Source organism: Chiloscyllium plagiosum, unplaced genomic scaffold (assembly GCF_037043375.1).
Source record: "Chiloscyllium plagiosum isolate Xiang-an unplaced genomic scaffold, Cpla_swu_hap1 HiC_scaffold_42, whole genome shotgun sequence".
In the NCBI taxonomy this organism is placed as follows: domain Eukaryota; kingdom Metazoa; phylum Chordata; class Chondrichthyes; order Orectolobiformes; family Hemiscylliidae; genus Chiloscyllium; species Chiloscyllium plagiosum.
In genome coordinates, this window is record NW_028270180.1 from 16,982,197 (window position 1) to 17,003,994 (window position 21,798).

Genomic DNA, 21,798 nt, shown 5'->3' on the forward strand with positions numbered 1-21,798 from the left:
TGCACCCATCCAGGCAAGCAGTGAGTATTCCATCACACTCCTGGCTTGTGCCTTGGAGATGGTGGACAGGCTTTGGGGAGTCAGGAGGTGAGTTATTTGCTGTAGTGTTCCTAGCCACTGACCTGCTCTTGTGGCCAATGTGTTTATGTGACGAGTCCAGTTGAGTTTCTAGTCAGTGATAACCCCATTGATAGTGGAGGATTCAGTGATGGTAACATCACTGAGTTACATAAGGAGACCTTAAGACTGATGACTAATATCTTGGCCAAAGAGGTGGCTTTTAAGAATGTCTTAAAGGAGGAGAGTGAGGACAAGAGATGGAGAATTTGGGACCAAAGTTACTGAAGGAGCAGCCACAAATGGTGACACAATTAAACAAAAACAGAAGTTGCTGGAAAAGCTCAGCAGGTCTAGCAGCATCTGTGAAGAGAAATCAAAGTTAATGTTTTGAGTCGGTGACCCTTCCTCAGAACGGTTCCTCAGAAGTCACCAGACCCAAAACGTTAACTTGATTTCTCTTTACAGATGCTGCTAGATCTGAGCTTTTCCAGAAGCTTCTATTCTTGTTTCTAACTTACAGCATCCGCAGTCCTTTTGGTTTTTATTTTGGTAGACAAATCAGGGCAGGACTTATATACTTAATGGTAAGGTTCTAGGGAGTGTTGCTGAACAAAGAGACCTTGGAGTGCAGGTTCATAGCTCCGTGAAATTAGAGTCACAGGTAGATAGGGTAGTGAAGAAGGCGTTTGGTATGCTTTCCTTTATTGGTCAGAGTATTGAGTACAGGAGTTGGGAGGTCATGTTGCAGCTGTACAGGACATTGGTCAGGCCACTGTTGGAATATTGCGTGCAATTCTGGTCTCCTTCCTATCGGAAAGATGTTGTGAAACTTGAAAGAGTTCAGAAAAGATTTACAAGGATGTTGCCAGGGTTGGAGGGTTTGAGCTACAGGGAGAGGTTGAACAGGCTGGGGCTGCTTTCCCTGGAGCATCGGAGGCTGAGGAGTGACCTTATCGAGGTTTATAAAATCACAAGGAGCATGGATAGGATGAATAGCCAAGGTCTTTTCCCTGGGGTGAGGGAGTGCAGAACAAGAGGGCATAGGGTGAGAGGGGAAAGATATAAAAGGGAGCTAAGGGGCAACATCTTCACGCAGAGCGTGGTGCGTGTATGGAATGAGCTGCCAGATGAAGTGGTGGAGGCTGGTACAATTACAACATTTAAAATGGGTACATGAATGGGAAGGGTTTAGAGAGATATGGACCAAGTGTTGGCAAATGGGACGAAATCAATTTAGGATATCTGGTCGGCATGGACAAGTTGGACTGAAGGGTCTGTTTCCGTTTTGTACATCTCTATGATTCTACAACTCTAGTGACACAATTAACTTTGGTGATGTTAAAGAAAGAGGGATTAGAGGGGTACTGACATCTCAGAGAGTCGAGGAGCTGGAGGAGATGAACAACTTTCCCATTTCAGGTATATCTCCAGCCGCTGATTTCAGTATACCCCTCTCATTGCTGCCTCTTGATCACCCCCCAACTTTAATTGCATCATCAAATAGATTACAAAACTTTCTTTCTCTTTAGTTTAATACTCTTGCAATTTATCCTGATGAAAACCTTCAACAAATTCTGTACTACCAACCAAATTTAAATGATTAGAGAGAGAGGAGAGAGGTACAAAGGAGAAATAAAATAGTTGTGACCGATCACAATGCCTGAAGTCTGTCCAATTTTCTCATGTTTGTGTGTGTCATTCACCTGCTGTTGTTTTAACAGAAAATTCTACTCATATCCCAAACTGTGCTCAAACAAATGCAGTTTTGTAATGTGCCCTTGTTCCCAGTTAACATTTGGCAAAGCTTTTTCTTTATGAGTGAGTTATTAAAGGTGACAAACACAGCAAGGAATGAAGACCTGTTAAGGACTACATAACAAATCACTCATGTGACAAACTAACTGAATTATTAACCTTAAAGAATGGGGGATGGGTTGTATGGTGCGATGAGTAGCATCCCAGCCTCTAGGCCAGGAGCTCTGAGTTCAAGTCCCATTCTCAGACTTGTTGGCCATGGATGGTGGATCTGCAACATGGCCAAACAGGTTGATTGGAAGCTTTTAAATCATAGAATCCTGGCAGTGTGGAAGCAGGCCATACCAAACTTCCAAAGAGCATCCCATCCAGACCCACCCACCCTATCTCTGTAGTCTGATGTTCCCTATGGCTAATCCAGCCCAGCCTACACATTTTTGGACTCTGGGAGGAAGTTGGAGCACCACACACAGACAAGGGGGGATCGTACAAACTCCACACAGACAGTCACCTGAGGGTAAGATCAAACAAGGTCCCTGGCACTGTTAACCACTGAGCCACCCCATTCCTTCCAATGCGGGCAGAAAAAGCAGGAGAATCCCCTGCTCATGACAGCAGAAAAACTTCCAACATTTTGCCCAATGGTGGCATGGTGGCTCAGTGGCTAGCACTGCTGCCTCATAGCGCCAGGTACCTGGGTTCAATTCCAGCCTCGGATGACTGTGTGGAGTTTGCACATTCGGGTGGGTTTCCTCCCGGTGCTCCGGTTTCCTCCCACAGTTCAAAGATATGCAAGTTAGGTAAATTGGCCAGGATAAATTGCCCATAGTGTTCAGGGATATGTAGGTTAGATGCATTAATCTGGGGTAAATGGAGGATAATAGGATAGAAGAATGGGTCTGGGTGGGTTACTCTTCGGAGGGTCAGTGTGGACTTATTGGGCTGAAGGGCCTGTTTCCACACTCTAGTGATTCTATGGTGTGAATAGCCTAACCCTTAGAAACAAGGATAAAACAGAAAGACATATCTTAAAGGAAATTTATACTCTACCTGAAAGAAATGACTTCAGTGGGACATTTCTGTTGCTCATTATCTACAAATACTGTAACTCAGACTCCAGGGACACCAATTTGATTTCTTAAAATTGTTATCCTCCCAGGTGAGGAAGAATGAACTTGCTCCCATTGACTATTTATTCACCCCTTCAGTTAGTCACAATAATGTTATGGTTTGGAGGTGCCAGTGTTGAACAGAGGTGTACAAAGTTAGAAATCACACAACACCAGGTTATAGTCTGACAGGTTTATTTGGAAGCACTAGCTTTCAGAGCACTGCTCCTTCATCAGGTCCTGATGAAGCTACCTGATGAAGGAGCGGCGCTCCGAAAGCTAGTGCTTCCTAATCAACCTGTTGGACCTGGTGTGATGTGTTTTTTAACAATAAGGTTAGTTGACAAAAGGTTCCCTGCTCTTCAGGATACCTTTCTCCCAGACCCAAATTAACCGATGTTTTAAAAGGAGTCAATGGAACCAGGCTTTCTTGACAAAAAGTGAGTTTACTAATCACAAAACATGAGGAGAATTAATATCACCAAACACAGCTTGGAAGTAAAAGGTGAGTCCGAAAAGGTGCAAGCTTGAAAAATAGGATATTTGGATCAGTCTCTGAATAGAGTAGATAGCTCGTGTTGAAGTGGAAGTTATCAACGCTGACATTGGTAGCTGAGCAGTTGGTTTGAAGATTCTCAGTTTTGCAGGTTATTTAAGATCCTGTTGTACTGTTTCCTTTTGACCAATACTATTTCCCAGCATTTAAGGTGAGAGAAAGTGCGCAGAGAAATGTGCACATTCATTATTTTTAATCACTCCACTTTTAGTAATCTGGGTCCTAATTTCTGGTATCCCTCTTTAAACGTCTCCACCTCCGTCCCCCCTTCATTTCTACTTGTGGGATCTTGCTGTGCACAGATTGGTGGACATGTTTTCCAGCTGCAACAATCCTTCAAAAGTACCTCAGTGGGTCTCAAGCACTGAGGGACATCTGATAGGTGATATGCAAATGCAAGCCCTCTCTCATTTCTACACTTTTTAAAAGATAAGATCCTTTCATTTTACAGCTTTTTAAAAAAGTAATATTCAACATGATGAGCGTTGTCAGCTCTGAGAAATGGGATCTGCGTTTTTAAATATTTTTCCCTTACCAACCTGTTCAGGGATGTTGCAACACATCCCTGGAGCAGGTGGGAATTGAACTCAGTTCTGTTCAAGAGTAAGGACAGTACCACTGAACCACAAGAGCCCCTTTAAGGCATTCCTTGATATTATTTTCAATTTTGACCTGTTCAGTGATGTTATCATATAGCTCTGGGACTTGAAACTAGGCCTCCTGGCTCAGAGATGGGGACATTACCATTGTGCCACAAACACCTTTTCCCCTATCTTTCATTAATTTAACCTAGCTTTTTAAGCGCCCTATTCAGTGATGTTAATACACACCCCTCTGGAAGGGGTAAGATTTGAACCCTAGTTTGCCTGGCTCAGAAGTAGGGACATTACCAGAGGAGTCCTTTCCCCATTTCTTCATTATTCATAAGGGCTAATGAGAGATTCCTTTCGCTAAATGGATAATCATGACTGGTTTGTCATCTGCAAACTGATTAATCAGTGGCCATTGCTCAAACTAGGCATCTGATCAATGATTTAAGTAGCTCTCAGCGTTGACTACACCAGCTCTCAGTGGCTCTGGTTTAGCTGAAACGTGGCAATATTGTTCAGTGAGCTCACTGGTAACACATTTTAATTTTGATGGAGACCTAATCTTTGAAGAGTTCCGTCTTAATGAAGAGACAGGATAATTAGGAAGTGATGAAGGAGAGCGGGCCCCAGCTCATCAATAGCAAGCTGTGAGCCTGAGGGAGCTGGTATTTTCCCGTGGGGTGCAGAGAAGGGAGTCAGATCATGGCTTTGAAAGGGCAACACGCAAGGTCACGGTGTTGGAACAGCGCAGACTTCGATTGAATCCCTGTAAAAGAGGAGAATGTCTGACACTATTATAAATCTGAAGCAGAGAAATTACCATTTCTGATCTTAGCAAATGAATATTTTATGTCTTTAGGGAATCACAGAATTGTACGGTATGGTAGGAGGCCACTCAGCCCACTGTTCCTGCTCTACTTCATTTGAAAATAACAATCCCACCATACCATATAAAGTGCATTAGGGTAATAAAACAGAGCGAGGAATACAGTGTTACGGCTGCGCAGAAGGTGCACAAACAGCGAGATCAACATTAAATTTAAAATTTCAGAGGTCCATTCATAAGTCTCATAACAACAGGAAAGAAGCTTTTGTATCTTCTGTCTGGCGGAACAGGTTGAAGTCATGGGTAGAAGTGGAATGTTAGTTTGGTCAGTTTAATCTTGATGGGCTTATAATAGATTATGTCTACTTTGAACTCCTTCATTCAATGTGTATATGTTTGTTCAGGCAAGGGTAAGAGATATAAATAGGAAGTGTTTACAGGGAAAGGGGCCAAATGCTGGCAATTGGAATTAGGTCAGATTGGGATGTCTGATTGGAAATATGAGCTGGGCCGAACGGTCTGCTTCTGAGCTGCATGACTCAATAAAAATGAGGAAAAGCTGCAATTATTGAAAGACTGGTTCGTTAACACTTTATAGGTTATAACAGCAGGTGTATTTTCCCCGATCTAGTTTCAGTTTGGGCATTTTTGTGATCGCGTTTCAAGGATGACCTTTGTTATTGTGTGTCTCATTATAATGCATCCTGAGGGTGTAGGCATGAAGGATATGGGAGAGACATGGAAGGTGCATGGGGGCATGGGCATCAGACTGAGTGTACGGGGGGGGGGCATGAAAGGTGAATGGTGGTGGCATGGGGGCAAAAAGGAGGGATGGGATGAGGGGGAGTGAGAGGGTGTGAGTATTGAAGGCTAGAGTGTCAAACAGCCTTTACCACAAGAGCAACAAACCCACAGAAAATCAAAGTGGGCATCTCATCAGCCACTGGCCGCCTCTGAATTGCCTCCTGAGGGGGTAATCCCAACCCCACGCCTCCCGGGATGAGGATATAATGTTGAAGTCTAGAGTTCCTGTTCTAGCTCATTTGAAAATAGCAATCCCACCTCCTCTCCCTGAACTTTCCCCATGGTCCTGACAATGCTTTCTTCCCTTGTTACTCAGTTTCTTATTGCAACAGCAGCTTTTTGTGTCTGTTCTTCTCCAACTAGCTCAATTTCAAATTCTGCCGGCCTACTCCCTTTGTAAAGGCTGGCACCTCCCACCATATAGGCAAAAGTGAGGACTGCAAATGTTGGAAAACAAAATTTAGATTAGAGTGGTGCTGGAAAAGCACAGCAGGTCGGGCAGCATCCCAGGAGCAGGAAAATCGATGTTTTAGGATAAAGCCCTCCCACCATATTCCCATCTCAGGGAAGCTTGGGTGATATGGGGTCAGGATTACCCCCTCAGGAGGCAATTCAGAGGTGGCCAGTCGCTGATGAGATGCCCACCTTGATCAGGAACCATAGCATCACTCCTATGTCTTCTCGTCTTATAATTTCTTAATCTCGCAACAAATTAAGGGATATGGGGAGAGTGCAGGTAAGTGGCGTGGAAATGCCCATCAGCCATGATTGTATGGTGGAGTGGACCTGATGGACCGAATGGCCTTACTTCCACTCCTGTGTCTTATGGTCTTATTCCTGATGAAGGGCTTATGCCCAAAATGTCGACTCTCCTGCTCCTCAGAGGCATCCTGACCGGCTGTGCTTTTCCAGCACCACGCTTTTCGAGTCATCCAGGAGTTTAACAATTTTGGGATATCCTAAAACAAACTGGAAAATCTCACTCAGAGACTGTTCACACCATAAAAACAACAGATAAAGGAATGTCACGCAATATACATTGAACATTCTACAGTAAACGTCAAACATAACATAGAGACACTAGGCGAAAGTGAGGATTGCAGATGCTGGAGATCAGAGTCGAAGAGTGTGTTGCTGGAAAAGCACAACAGGTCAGGCAGTATCCGAGGAGCAGCAGAGTCGACATTTCGGGCATAAGCCCTTCATCAGGTTGCTTTGCCAGCACCACACTCTTCGATAGAGATTCTCAAGGGGATACAAAACAAAAGAGATAGCAGCATGAGGTTGTAATTTTTAGGAAAGTTTTGATAGGTTGGATCTCTATAATCTTGAACAAATAAGGCTGAGCCATGACCTGATGAAATCTTTAAAACACTGACAGGGGTCGACACAAAGAAAATATTTGTGCTTGTTTGGAAGAGGAAAAGTGGAGGCCATCACTTTAAGATAGTCACCAATGAATGATATCAGGACTTCAAATGGAACGTCTGCATCCGGAGAGATGTGAGAACTTGCTACCAAAAGGGCTGGTGCAACCAAACAGTATTGATGCATTTAAAGGGGAATTGGATTGGCATTTTGTCAGAAAGCAGTAGGAGGTAACACTAATAGAGCAGGTGAGGAAGGGAGTGGAGGAGGTTTACCTTAAGTATAAATGTCAGCATGAATGGCTTGGTTCTGTATTGCATGTGATAAAATATACCTGTAGTGATTGGAGTGAGTCAGCCAGATGGATATCATAGTATATGAGTTCCCTGATTGGGGCTGTTAATTTGGTTCAATCAGAGAGCTCTGGTTGACAGATAGAAACAGGAGTGTCAGGGGCTCTACTCACTCCAGGAGCTAGCTCTGAGCTCGCTGGGTCATTGTCATGTACACGTGTAAATAAGGAGTGACTCAGTGACAGGATGCCAGCATTTGGGGAGTTATTTCAACACCCAGGAGATGTATCGCAAGAAGCAACTTAAGTTGTTCTGTTTTGCAAGGAATAGTCAGTCACAATATACAATCATCACTTTCAGTCACCTTTAAACATTAGGACATGAAATGAACAGGCCCAGGGATGGTGTGTCAGCAACTTCACATACTTACTTCAGCCTGAAGTTATGGATAATGAAGCTTGAGGCTCCAATTCCATTCCATCCCCTTGGTCAAATCACTCCTGTGTTTACTGCCTGCCATTGGTCAGTATTGGAGGGGTTTTGTTTTAATTCTCTAACAGACTGTGGATATTGTTGCCTGGTACTGTATTTATTGTCCGTCCTTAGTTGGCCCTTGAGAAGGTGGGGGTGAGCTGCCATCTTGAACTGCTGCAGTCCACCTGCTGTAGGTAGACCCACAATGTCCATAGGGAGGGAATTCCAGGATTTTGACCTAGCGACACTGAAGGAACGGCGATATATTTCCAAGTGAGGATGGTGAGTGGTTTGGAGGGGAACTTGCAGGTGGTGGTGTTTCCATGTATCTGCTACCCTTGTCCTTCTAGATGGAAGTGGTCATGGGTTTGGAAGATGCTATCTAAGGGTCTTTGGTGAATTTCTTTAGTACATCTTATAGATGGTAGACAATTGGTGAAACTGGGAGTGTTGACAGTGGAGGGAGTGGATGTTTGTGCCAATCAAGTGGGCTGCTTTGTCCTGGATGGTGTCAAACTTCTTGAATGTTGTTGGAGCTGCAAATGGGGAGTATTCCATTACACTCCTGCTCTGTGCCTTGCAGATGGTGGACACAGTCTGGTGGGAGTGAGGGTCAGGGGATGAGTTGATTTGATTTGATTTGTTGTTTTCACATGTACCTAAGTACAGTGAAAAGTTTTGTTTTGCACGCAGTGCGGGCAGATCATAACATACAAGGACATACAGATCACAGAGTGATTGAACAGAGAGAGACTTACAAAGTTACAGCCACACAGAAGATGTACACAAGTGGTCTTAGCCTCTGACCTGCTATTTTATTTACATGGCAAGTCCAGTAGAGTTTCCAGTTCAGGTTGCATTTGATTTACAAGTCGATACTCAACCTGTTTGTAAGAAAAATGACTTCTTTGGTCATCAAGGCCTGGAATGGGACTCAAAAGCTTAAATATTTGTAAGGGTTTTATCTCCAGGCCCACAAGGAACTCAAATCGATAATGTCGCACACGCATTACTTACACTTCAAAACCTTCCACACCAACAACGATCGCAATTTTGGACAATGGTTGTGTCGTAATTGTCAGGAAACCCAGCTATTGTACAGGCCTAGGCAAATCCAGAAGACCCGGTTGCAATTTGTACCCAGGTCAATTGGAGCATTATAATGTATTTTTAGTTTTAAGGTAATTGCAAAAACGAAGCATCGATGACATGACTGAAATCTTTGTTCTCACAAAAACGTGTTAGATCGGGAATTTGCTGAAAGTGTGATGAGAGCAGATATGGTAACTCTTTAAGGAGGATTGGCAAAAAAAAAGAGAAATAAAATTGCAGGGCTGTGGGGAGAAAGAAGGACGGTGGGACCAATTAGAAAGATCCTTCAAAGATCTAGTATAGGTAGAGTAGGCTGAATGGCCTCCCACACTGCTTAATTCTATGAGGCCAATTCCCCACCAACTCTGTATAACTGGAGACAATTTATCATTCCCGACATTACAACAGAAACCACAATTCAAAAACACTTCATTAAAGTGGTTTTGGGATGTTCTAAGTTCATGATAGGTGCTGGATAAGAGCAAAACTTTTTTTGCTTTATTTTCAATAAACATTCCCTCAAAACCTAATCCAGGCAGACACTGATTTATATTTCTGCCATACAATCTACTAAATATTGTTGAAATCATGTGGTATTTTATTATCCTGTCGACAGATAGTACCAGTCATCACAATTACATTCAATTCTGTTGAACATTATGACCACTTTGAGTCCTCTAAATGCTTGGCTTGCACGCAGCGTTCCCTTAGCAACGTCATGACTTTGAAGGGCAGCTTTAGTGTATTCCTCCTCGAGATTAAACCTGTTGAGGATTGTGGTCATTCCTGTTGCTTTATGTCATAAGCACATGGTTCAAGATCTGTTTTGTTTTCTTATTTAAATAACCAGTCTGTGAGAAAGCCCAAGTGTGTGACTGCGGTCAAATCGGAGACAGATGTGTTCCACAGGAGGCTGGATGAGGGGGTTAGCTATAGAAGGAGGTTTGAGTGGAACATGAAGCCTGAACTTGCCCAAGTGGGCTCTTTCTGTGCTGTAATTGTAATAGTGGTGTTCATACAGAGATTTGCTACACATTATACATAACCGACACAAACTTTAGAGACATAGAGTCACAGAGATGTACAGTATTGAAACAGACCCTTCAGTCCAACTCATCCCTGCCGACCAGATATACTGAATTATAGTCCCACTTGTCAGCATTTGGTTCATATCCATCTAAACCTTCCTTATTCATATATCCACTTAAATACCTTTTAAATGTTGTAATTGTACCAGCCTCCACCACTTCCTCTGGCAGCCTGTTCCATACACACACCACCCTCTGTGTGAAAAAGGTGCCCTTAGGATCCTTTTAAATCTTTCCCCTCTCACCTGAATGCCCACTAGTTTTGGACTTCCCTACCCTGGGGATAAGACCATGGCTATTCACCCTATCCATGCCCCTCATGATTTTATTAATCTCTATAAGGTCATCCCTCAGCCTTTGATTCTCTAGGGAAAATAGCCCCATCTATTCAGCATCTCCTGACAGCTCAAATCCTCCAATCCTGGAAACATCCTTGTAAATCTTTTCTGAACCCTTTCAAGTTTCTCAACGTCCTCCCTATGGAGCCCAGAATTGCATGCATTACTTTAACATGGCCTAACCAATGTCCTGTACAGCCACAACATGATGTTCCAACTCCTGTACTCAGTGCACTGAACAATAAAGGTAAGCATACCAACCGCCACCTTCACTATCCTGTTTACCTGCAACTCCATTTTCTAGGAGCTATGAATCCACACTCCAAGATCGCTTTGTTCAGCAACATGCATGCGTGTGCATGTATGTGCATGTGCATTTGAGTGTGTGTGTATGTCTGTGTGTATGTACAGTATATGTGTGCATGCGTGTGTGTTTGTATGTGTGTGTGTGTCTGTGTGCATGTGTGTGTCTCTGTGTGTGTATGTGTCCGTGTATGTGTGTGTTTACTTGTCTGTGTGTGTGTATATGTGCATATGTGTGTTTGTATGTGCATGTGTATGTGTGTGTGTATGTGCATGTGTGTGTGCATGTGCATCCAGAGTTTACTTGAAATATTTGAGCCTACAACTGTTCAAGAGAACCAGCCCTGACTTAGTTAAAAACAGAAATAATTAGAGAAACTCAGCAGGCCTGGCAGCATCTGTGGGAAGAAAGCAGAGTTAATGTTTTGAGTCCGGTGACTATTCATCAGAACTCCTTCAGTGATTTCTGTTTATTATTTTCAAGCATCCACTTCTCTATTTTGTTTTAGTCTTGACTGAGGGTTTCCAACTTGTCACTCACAGAGACTACAGCAACTTTAATGTCAGAAAAATATATGGGCCATTAAATAACAAACATTGTTTTTGATTCCTTTTGAATTTCTGTTTAGTAGTTTTAATCCGATTGAGGAAGGCAGCTTGGCCAAGGATAACGATGGCCTGGAAATTGTTCATTTGGCCTGGACGGATAATGTAGATGGAAATGTCAATGGATTTCCCAATCATTGGAGTGCATGGTGGTGTAAGGTCAGAGGTCATTATGATGAAACCATTTTGAAAATACCCAACCAGAATTGGCAAATGCTGTTCTGTTGAATCATGTGCTTTATGAAGCACCTGGAGAGGTGGGGCAGGGAATGGAGGCAGCATATCAGACACCAGATTGAGTGTCATTTCCCAAAATCCAATGCTCCATTTGACAAAATCGCACCTCCATCTTGAAGCATCCTCTCGCAGCTCACCTGCCCTGGCATGGCTTCTGCTGCTTCTTTCAAATCTCAATGATTAGCCCTTCAGCTTCAAGAAACTGCCCTCCATCCTTAAATGGACAGTGAATGCCACCCATCCCCTCCTTCTGGCCATTAATTAGCCATTCTGGGAAAAATCAATATGGGTTTCTCACATTTTTAAAAAAAATCATTCATGGGAATAGTTGGGTAGCATTTATTGTCCTTCCCTAATTCCCCAGAGGGCAGTTAAGAATCAACCACATTACTGTGGGCTTAGAGTCACATGAGGCTATACCAGGTAAGCATGTACATAAATAGACTGATACTCCATGGTGAGTTAGGTAGTAAAATCCTCTCAGAGACTTACAAAGGTTTTACGGTGAATTTGTGATTCAAAATAAACACCAGTTTCCACCATTCCTTCTGGATCCTTTCCCTGCCCAGAAAGCACTCCCCATTCCCCCCTCATTACTGAAAATCAGCTTTTTATTTTATCTTGAAAAACTCACCATCAAACCACTCCAGCGATGAGTGAACAAGTGACAAATGCTGCTGACTAGGGGTAGTGTCACAATAATGTAAAACAAAAAGGGTGGGGTAAACAGGGGATGGGACTAAATTAGAATAGAGTCAATGGGTAAAGATACCCTCTCACTCCCACGGTGACCACCTCTCTAAAGCCTTGAGGGTGGACATCATATGCTGCTTTTCCAAGGGCATCCATGGCACGAACATGGGGTGTGCACCCCCCTCCATGAGTCACTGCCTGGACCTATTGATGGTTACTTTGGTCAGACCCAGGAAAGCCAATAAGGAGATCCTCCGATTTGCACCAATCCCACACCCCGCCCACAATGGGTACCTAAAGCCTGGGGCCAAAGTGCAATCAAAAGCATAATAATAAACTCAACACATGACTAAAACGCGGGTGCAATCTCCTGCAGCCAAAGTACACATGGGCTCCACTGAATAAACAGTTGGGCTGGGAGTCCATTTTAACGTGGTCCGAGTCTATGACATTGGGCTGATTGTTGTAAAGAGTCGTAGGCAACATAACGCCAAATTTGGGGATCAACCTTTTCATGAGATTAAATTTTACTTGAGTATATGTCTGTGTGGAGTTTGCACATTCTCCCCATGTCTGTGTGGAGTTTGCTTCAGTTTCCTTCCACATTCCAAAAGATGTGCAGGTCAGGTGAATTGGCCATGCTAAATTGCCCATTGTGTTAGGTGCATTAATCAGATGAAAATTAGTCTGGGTGGGTTACTCTTTGGAGGGTCAATGTAGATTTGCTGAGCTGAAGGGCCTGTTTCCACACTGTAGGGAAACTAATCTAATCTGAAAAATGTCACGATGAGGAAATGAATTCTTTTTTTTGTGCTGTTATGTGTTTTGATGTACAATTCGCACCAATTTTGGAGTGAAAGTTTAAGACACATCAGGTCAGAGTCAGATGACAAGCTCCCTTTGTGTGCAGCTGAGCTGAGCTCAGTTCCCCTGTAGCACTCCTAGAATTGTCATGTTCCCACAATTCATTGTTTTTTTTTATTCATTAAGAGATCAACTGGGCTTCTGCTAATGGAACAGTATTTTGGACTGAAGTATTAATTTCAGCTCCTCAAAAGTAGTATCCACGTAATAGTTAACCCCATAAATCTAACCTTAAAAATAGTCAAAAAATTTGACTTTTACACAAGTATATAGGTACCTGCTTTAGATTTCTTGCCTTGGTTTAAATCATGTTATTTCTCCAGACTCATTAAATTATTGCCTGGGTATTGGATTGTCCTTGTGGATTACTGGATCTCACTAACACGCTCAAGGGAACCCCACACCGTGTGGGATCTTAGTGTTGGAAATATAGTTCTTTTTGTCGGGGAGAGCTCCAGAACTGCTTGTGAATATTAATGACCATTGAGCTTGGTGTTTAAGAGCAGAGCTTTTGGCCTTGTCAGACATTGCACAGAATGTGATAAAATGGAAAACACAGATGATTTAGCAGCAGTAGTTACGAGATGATAAAATGCCACAGGTGACTCGGTGGAGGGGAAAAGCCATTCAGGTGTGTGTGATAACATTTCTAGAGCTGGGCAGCATCCTCCCCCATAGCTCCAGGGACCCCAGGTTTGATTCCAACCTCGGATGAATGTGTGTGTGTGTGTGTGTGAGACCGTGTAGTTTGCACATTCTCCCCGGGTCTGCGCAGGACTTTTTTTTAGATTAGATTACTTACAGTGTGGAAACAGGCCCTTCGGCCCAACAAGTCCACACCGCCCCGCCGAAGCGTAACCCACCCAGACCCATTTCCCTACATTTACCCCTTCACCTAACACTATGGGCAATTTAGCTCGGCCAATTCACCTAACCTGCACATTTTCGGACTGTGGGAGGAAACCGGAGCACCTGGGGGAAATCCACGCAGACACGGGGAGAATGTGCAAACTCCACACAGACAGTTGCCTGAGGCGGGAATTGAACCCGGGTCTCTGGCGCTGTGAGGCAGCAGTGCTAACCACTGGGCCACCGTGCCGCCCACACGGACTTCTCCCACAGTCCAAAGATACTCAGGTTAGGTGGACTGGCCATGCTAAATGCGGGTTTGTGGGTACAGTCGGTTTTGCTATAACGCATGTTTCTTCAAAGTGAATTGGCTATAACATGATTGAAGAATTTAGACTGTTATTTGTCAAATGTGAACTTTCCTTACCTCTATTGGCTGTAACACAATTCAGATGCCATTCATTTAAATGGTGCTGCTATTACACAATATTCTTATAACACGGTATTATATGGGAATTCCTACAGTTGGAAATGGGCCCTTCAAGTCTACACTGACATTCCAAAGAGTAACCCACCCAGACCCAATCCCCTACCCTATTACTCTACATTTACCCCTAACTAATACACCTAACCTACACATCCCTGAACACGATGGGCAATTTAACATGGCCAATCTACCTAATTTCCACATCTTTGGACTGTGGGAGGAAACCCACGTAGACAATGTGCAAACTCCACACAAACAGTTGCCCGAGGCTGGAATCGAACCTGGGTCCCTGGTGCTGTGAGGCAACAGTGCTAACTGCTGAGCCACCGTACCACCCAGAACTGACTGTATAGGGTGGAGGTGAGTCTGGATGGGAAGCTGTTCAGAGGGTCAGTGTTGTCTCAATGGGTTGAATGGCCTCTTTCTTTCTGCACTGTCAGGGTTCTATGGTCAGCCCAGTTGGTCAAGGTCAAACCTTGTGCTCCATACAAACCTCCTCCCCATCCTCTTGGCTTAATCCGTGAGCCTATCCTCCTATCACTGTCCCCTTCATTTAGCTTCCTCCAGAATACATCTTTTGGAGAAGCTGGTGTTGGACTGGGATGGACGAAGATAAAAATCAGAAGACAGTGAGGTCTGCAGATGCTGGAGATCAGAGTCGAGAGTGTGTTGCTGGAAAAGCACAGCGGGTCAGGCAGCATCCGAGGAGCGGGAGAATCAACGTCTCGGGCCAAAGCCTTCATCAAGGGTGCCTGACCTGCTGTGCTTTTCCAGCAACGCACTCTCGACAAAGATAAAAATCACACAACAGCAGGTTATAGTCCAACAGGTTTATTTGGCATGATTTGGAGATGCCGGTGTTGGACTAGGGTGCACAAAGTTAAAAATCACACAACATTGAAAGCACCAATTAAACCTGTTTGGACTGTAACCCGGTGTTGTGTGATTTTTTAACTAAGTTTATTTGGAAGCACTAGCCTTTGGAGTACTGCTCTTTAGTGATGATGTGTGTTTTTTAACAGACTACATCTGTTCACCTTACCTGCTCACTGGACTAATCTCTGTGCTGTGCGTATATATAATGTTTAAGAGTCAATGTGTGAGATGCAGGAACATGTTCTGTTCAACCTAAAGTAAGGCAAAATGGAGTTCAATCTTCAAAATGTCACTCTAGTTCAGGGAGTGAAGTGGTTACATTTATAACGTCAAACTCTGAATGTCAATGTAACTCATATGGACAATACCAAACCCTGGAAAACAACATCCCTCTGTCTTGCGTCGAGATTAGTTGGCATAAGCGTAACTGTTACACTTAATCCACACTCACAGTCACTCAGTTTGACCTGAGATTTTATCTTTGACTTGTACCAGTAAATTTGGAGGGCTACAGCCTCACAACCATTGGTCAGCCTGTTTAAACAGACACCTGCAGAGATATGCACCCTTCCATCTACCATTTGAGACTATTCTCCTTATCTGTCTTATTCATTCCAAACAAAGTCGTGACTGTCATTGTTTTGCTGTTTACCCAGAGCAGACATTTATGATGGAATCTTCACAGTTTCAACACTGGCAAGAGTTCAACCCAGACATTTGTGGGCAATCTGCCTCTCTATCTCATGAGCCTTTCTCAATTTAATTCATTTTATGGCTTTTTCAATGGTAATTAGCTTATTTTCTCCAAGGTTGTTTCTGAAAGCTTTCTGGCTCCAATATATCAATTTTCAAGTTTGACATTATAAAGGTTCTACTGATACGTGTTGGGAGTTAAGTTATCCCCTTACAAAGGACCAAGTGCAAGAATACAGGCATTTGTTCTTGCAGTCTATAACTACTAGTACATAACAATTATCTTGCGCAGAGATTAATATATTAATACAGAAGGCCTTGGGTGACAAGTAAATCCAATCTAAAATATAATGTTGCAACATAAATGCTATTGAAGAAAACCTTCCATTTAGTATTTTTCTATTGCCTCCGGCTGTCCAAGGCAGCATAATGGCTCAGTGGTTAGCACTGCTACGTCCCAGCAGCAGGGACCCAAGTTCGATCCCACTCTTGGGTGACTGTGTGGAGTTTGCACATTCTCCCTGTGTCTGTGTGGGTTTCCTCTGGGTGCTTTGGTTTACTCTCACAATCCAAAGATTTGGAGATTGGTATATTAGCCATGCTAAATTACCTTTAGTGTCCAGGGATGTGCAGGTTAGATGGATTAGCCATGGGAAGTGCAAGGTTACAGGGATAGAACAGGAGGTGGTATGCTCTTCAAAGAGTCAGGGTGGACTCAATGGGATGAATGGTCTGCTTCCACAATGTGGGGATTCTATGATCACTGTTCTGGCTTCAAACTTTTTTGCACTTTCTCCAGTGCCTTTAGCTGCCCTTTGTGTAATCTGGTGACCAGGACTGTGCACAGTATTCTAAGTATGATCTAACCAGGATTCGACACATCCTTAATTCTTTCCCTGTAGAAATGAGCTCCAGAGCTTCGTTTACAATATCATTGTCTCCAAAACCAAAGGAGCATTCAGTGAAGTGGGAATGGCTGGACGTGGGTCTCATTGATGAGTCAAAGTCATAGAGCCATCAGGCTGTACAGCAGGGAAACAGACCCTTCGGTCCAACTCGTCCATGCCGACCAGATATCCTAAATTAATCTAGTCCCGTTTGCCAGCATTCGGCCCATACCCCTCTTATAATCCCCATATAATCGTTCCTATCTATGTACCCATCAAGATGCCTTTTAAATGCTGTGATTGTACCAGCCTCCACCACTTTGATCTTCAGTGTTATTTGAAAGCATGCTTTAAATCAGCCCTTTTGATTAGAAGGGTCGAATGTTGTGTAGCTGTGATGAAAAGGACTCTTGGCAACACTGCCAAGTGACTGGCAGATGCTTCATGTTTCTAAAGTAGCCTATAGCATTGCATTTGCACCTGCTCCCTCATCCCATGCTGAAGATGTTGCCCTCCCTCGCTGTGTAGAGACCCCATCCTGACAAGCTCCTGAAAGAGAGAAGTGCTCAAAGAAGCAATAAAGGGGTGCTTAGCGAAAGAGGGAAGGATAAGGAGGGTGAACCAAACCTGAAGTGTAGGACCCTTCAGAGGGAACACTAAAGAGGAGACACAAGGAAGAAACAGGAAGATGTGAAGCTGAGTGGACTCAGAGACCTGAGGATGTTACAGGAGGTTACAAAGATGGAGGAAAAAATTGCAAGGATTCCAAATTCGGATAATTGTGGAACTACAAGTCAATGTAGATCAGGAATAAGTGAGTGAGACTTGGTACAACATGGAAATGGGAAGGAGAGATACAACAATCTTTGGTAGTAAAGAATTATGGCGTGGGTGGCACGGATGAGGAATGGATTTCAGACCACAACCACATCTTATTGAATGATAGTGCAAGTTGGAAGGGCCCAATGGCCTACTCCTGCTCCAAGGTTCTGCATTCCAATTTGGACTGGGCTTGAGGTCCTAGAGTGTGGAAGTTGAGTGCAGACAGAAAAGCATTAAGATAACAGAGTATGGGAATCATGGGTGCACGGTCGGAGTGATGGAGTAAGTGACATTTTAGAGGTAGGACCTTTTGTAGGAAGGGTAGAATAAGAAGTTAGAAGCTCATTTCAGGGTCACACTATTCTGGCTCAGTTTTAGAGTGGGCGGCACGGTGGCACAGTGGTTAGCACTACTGCCTCACAGCGCCAGAGACCCGGGTTCAATTCCCGCCTCAGGCGACTGACTGTGTGGAGTTTGCACGTTCTCCCCGTGTCTGCGTAGGTTTCCTCCGGGTGCTCCGGTTTCCTCCCACAGTCCAAAGATGTGCAGATCAGGTGAATTGGCCATGCTAAATTGCCTGTAGTGTTAGGTAAGGGGTAAATGTAGGGGTATGGGTGGGTTGCGCTTCGGTGGGTCGGTGTGGACTTGTTGGGCCGAAGGGCTTGTTTCCACATTGTAATGTAATCTAATCTAGACAGTGACTGGGAGCAGGGTGCAATCAGTACTCTTCCTCATATGCATCGAGAGAAAATTAAAACTCATCTCGTGTTGGAATTTGGACAAGCACTAGAACAATACAGCACAGAACAGGCCCTTCGGCCCACTCTGACATCGTAGTAACAACCTAAACATTGAGAAAGACAGAGCAAGTACTATTGGCAAGAAAATTTACCAGTATCTTTGAAAGAGATCTTGCTATTCCTCTTAACAGTGTCCTACAATGTATCTATTCTTCCCACTCCACTCAAAGTGTATCCTTTTCATAAACTCACACTAGACTTTATCTACAACATACTCTTTAAGGCAGAAGGAAGAGCATAGTTACTTTATTTCTTTTAATTCTTACGTAAGATATGGACGGTGTCGGATAGGCGAGCATTTGTTGTTCATTTCTACTTGTCCTGGAGAAGATGATGGTGACCTGTCTTCTTGAACCTCTATAGTTCATTGGTATAAGTAGATCCACAGTGCTGTTGTGAAGAGAGTTCCCCAATTTTAACCCACTAACAGTGAAGGAATGATGATATATTTCCAAGTCAGGATGGTGAGTGGCTTGAAGGGGAACTTGCAGGGGGTGGCATTCCATTTCTGTGCTGCCCTCATCGTTCTAGATGATAAAGATCATGGGTTTGGAGCACTTGTAAGCTCCATTCTTTTTTCCTAATTGACAAGTGATAAACATACAATACCACAGGAGAATAAATCCACATTATTTGCTGCTTCAAATTGTTCATGCTCTGAGGGGAACGAATACCTGGAAGGTTCACTCAACCTGAAATATAAACTCTGATTTCTCTCCACAGATGCTGAGCTTTTCCAGCAATTTCTGATTTACAACATCAGCAGCTCTATCAGCATTTAGATTTGATTCCCTACAGCATGGAAACGGGCCCTTTGGCCCAACAAGTCCACACTGACCCTCCGGAGAGTTAACCCACCCAGACCCATTCCCCTACCCTATATTTACCCTTGACTAATACACCTAACACTACAGGCAATTTAGCATGGCCAATGCACCTGACCTGCACATCTTTGGATAGTGGGAGGAAACCGGAGCACCCGGAGGAAACCCACGCAGACACGAGGAGAACATGCAAACTCTACACAGGCAGTCGCCTGAGGCAGGAATCGAACCCAGGTCCCTGGCGTTGTGAGGCTGCAGTGCTAACCACTGAGCCACCGTGCTGCTATCAATACCTGGCAGGTGTGGGTCATCTTATGAGGAGAGGTTAGACAGCCTAGACTTGTACCTGCTGGGGTTTAGAACAGGAAGCGACAAGTTGATTAAAACGTCAGACTCTGAAGGAGTCTTGAGAGGGAGGAAAGTGACTTCCCTCTAATGGGAGAATGTAGAATGAGAGGGTCACTGTTTAAGAAAATCAGAGGTGACCCATTGAAAACAGAGATTTTGTTTCTCTCAGTTGCTCTTGAGTCTTTGGAATGCTCTTCCAGAAAAGATGGTGGAAACAGAGTCACAGAGTCATGGAGATGTACAGCACGGCAACAGACCCTTCAGTCTAACCCGTCCATGCCAACCAGATATCCTAATCCAATCTAGTCCCACCTGCCAGCACCCGGCCCATCTCCCTCCAAACCCTTCCTATTCATATACCCATCCAAATCCATTTTAAATGCTGTAATTGTACCAGCCTCCACCACTTCTTCTGGAAGCTCATTCCATACACATACCACCCTCTGCATGAATACGTTGATTTTCCTTCTCCTCGGATGCTGCTTAACCTGCTGTGCTTTTCCAGCAACACACTCTCAACTCTGATCTCCAGCTTCTGCAGACTTCACTGTCTCCTAGGGAAAGGGTTGGCCTACTCAAGGACAAAGGAGGAAAGATATGTGTGGAGGCAGAGAAAATGGGTGAGATTCTTAATGAGTACAGGAGAGAGGGACATGACGGATGTTGAGTTTAGGGATAGATATTTGATTACTCTAGGTCAAGTCGGCATAAGGAGATAGGAAGTCCCTCTATCGCCTGCTGGGAGGCTGGGCCTGGCAGGATATTAACCGGTTATGTGAGGTCTGGGAGCAAGAGCTAGGAGTGGAGATGTCTTCTGAATCATGGTAGAATATATGGGAGAATACTCGAAAGATCTCAATCTGTAATGGGACATGCGCTACGCAGTTAAAAGTTCTGCACAGGGCTCATCTGGCACCAGACTGTCTGGCAGAGTTTAAAAAAGGGGCACCTTCAGTGTGCCCCAAACGTAAAATAAGTGTAGGTACTCTTACCCATTGCTGCTGGACAGGCCATAGGCTCCGTGTTTATTGGAGCGCTGTGGCGGGAGAGATAGGGAGGGTATTGAGGACTGAAGTCAAAGTAGACCCAATATCTCTCTTCTTAGATCTACCGAATTTACCATCTTTAGACAGACATGGGAAGAAACTATTTAATATTCTTGCATACTGTGCACAGAAGAATATTCTGATGAATTGGGTGTCTGGGAACCCACCGGGCTTGCTGGGATGGCAGAAATTAATTATGGAGCACATTCCCTTGGGCTTTTTTACAAACATGGTGCACCACACAACAGACCATTTTTATAAGACATGGCAGCCTTACTTGAGTTATTTGGAAATAAATTTGTCAGTTGTCTTAACTAGGGCGTTTGTTTAACCAGGATGGCTAGATTTGTCAAGTCCTGGGCCCAGGAGGGGGTCTCCTGAGTTAATACGGGTGTATATACAATGCTCCTGTTCCTTTATTTGGGAGCTTTGCACCGAGCATAGCTGTTCTGTATTTTGTGGGTTTTCTTTGCTTTTCTTTCTTTTTTTTTTGGTTTTGCTTTGCACAGTTAGGGTTTGTTTTGTATTAGACAGTAGGTTAGTAGTTGGTAGACAGTAGTTGTATTGTAATTTGTGTTTTTTTTCTTTTTATTATACTGATATTTGTTATTGATTGTATTTTTCAATAATTTTATATGTTTGCAAAATTTAAAAAAAATTTGCTAATAAATATATTTACAAAAAAAAAGGAGAGAGGAAGTGTTGGGTATTCGAAAAGGCATTAAAGTGGACATGTCCCCAGGTGCAGATGGGATCTATCCCAGGTTACTGAGGGAAGCGAGAGAGTAAATAGCTGGGGCCTTAACAGATATCTTTGCAGCATCCTTAAACACGGGGGAGGTCCCAGAGGACTGAAGAATTACTAATGTTGTCCCCTTGGATAGCGGAGATAATCCAGGTAACTATAGACCGGTGAGCTTGACGTCTGTGGTAGGGAAGCCGCTGGAGAATATACTGAGGGATAGGATCCATTCCAATTTGGAAGAAAATGGGCTTATCAGCAATAGGCAACATGATTTTGTGCAGGAAAGATCACGCCTCACCAACTTAATAGAATTCTTTGAGGAAGTGACAAACTTGATTGATGAGGGAAGGGCTGTAGATGTCATA

At 43.7% G+C, this 21,798-nt stretch overlaps 1 long non-coding RNA gene across 1 annotated transcript in view; it reads right to left on the reverse strand.

Moving 5' to 3' along the window:
- Window positions 1-6,400: 6,400 nt before the first annotated feature.
- LOC122542632 (uncharacterized) overlaps window positions 6,401-21,798 on the reverse strand; it is a 49,279-nt gene continuing 33,881 nt past the window's right edge. The window contains exon 3 of the long non-coding RNA XR_015754097.1: window positions 6,401-6,659. This is a non-coding gene — a long non-coding RNA (uncharacterized LOC122542632). The remainder of the gene's footprint in view (window positions 6,660-21,798) is intronic.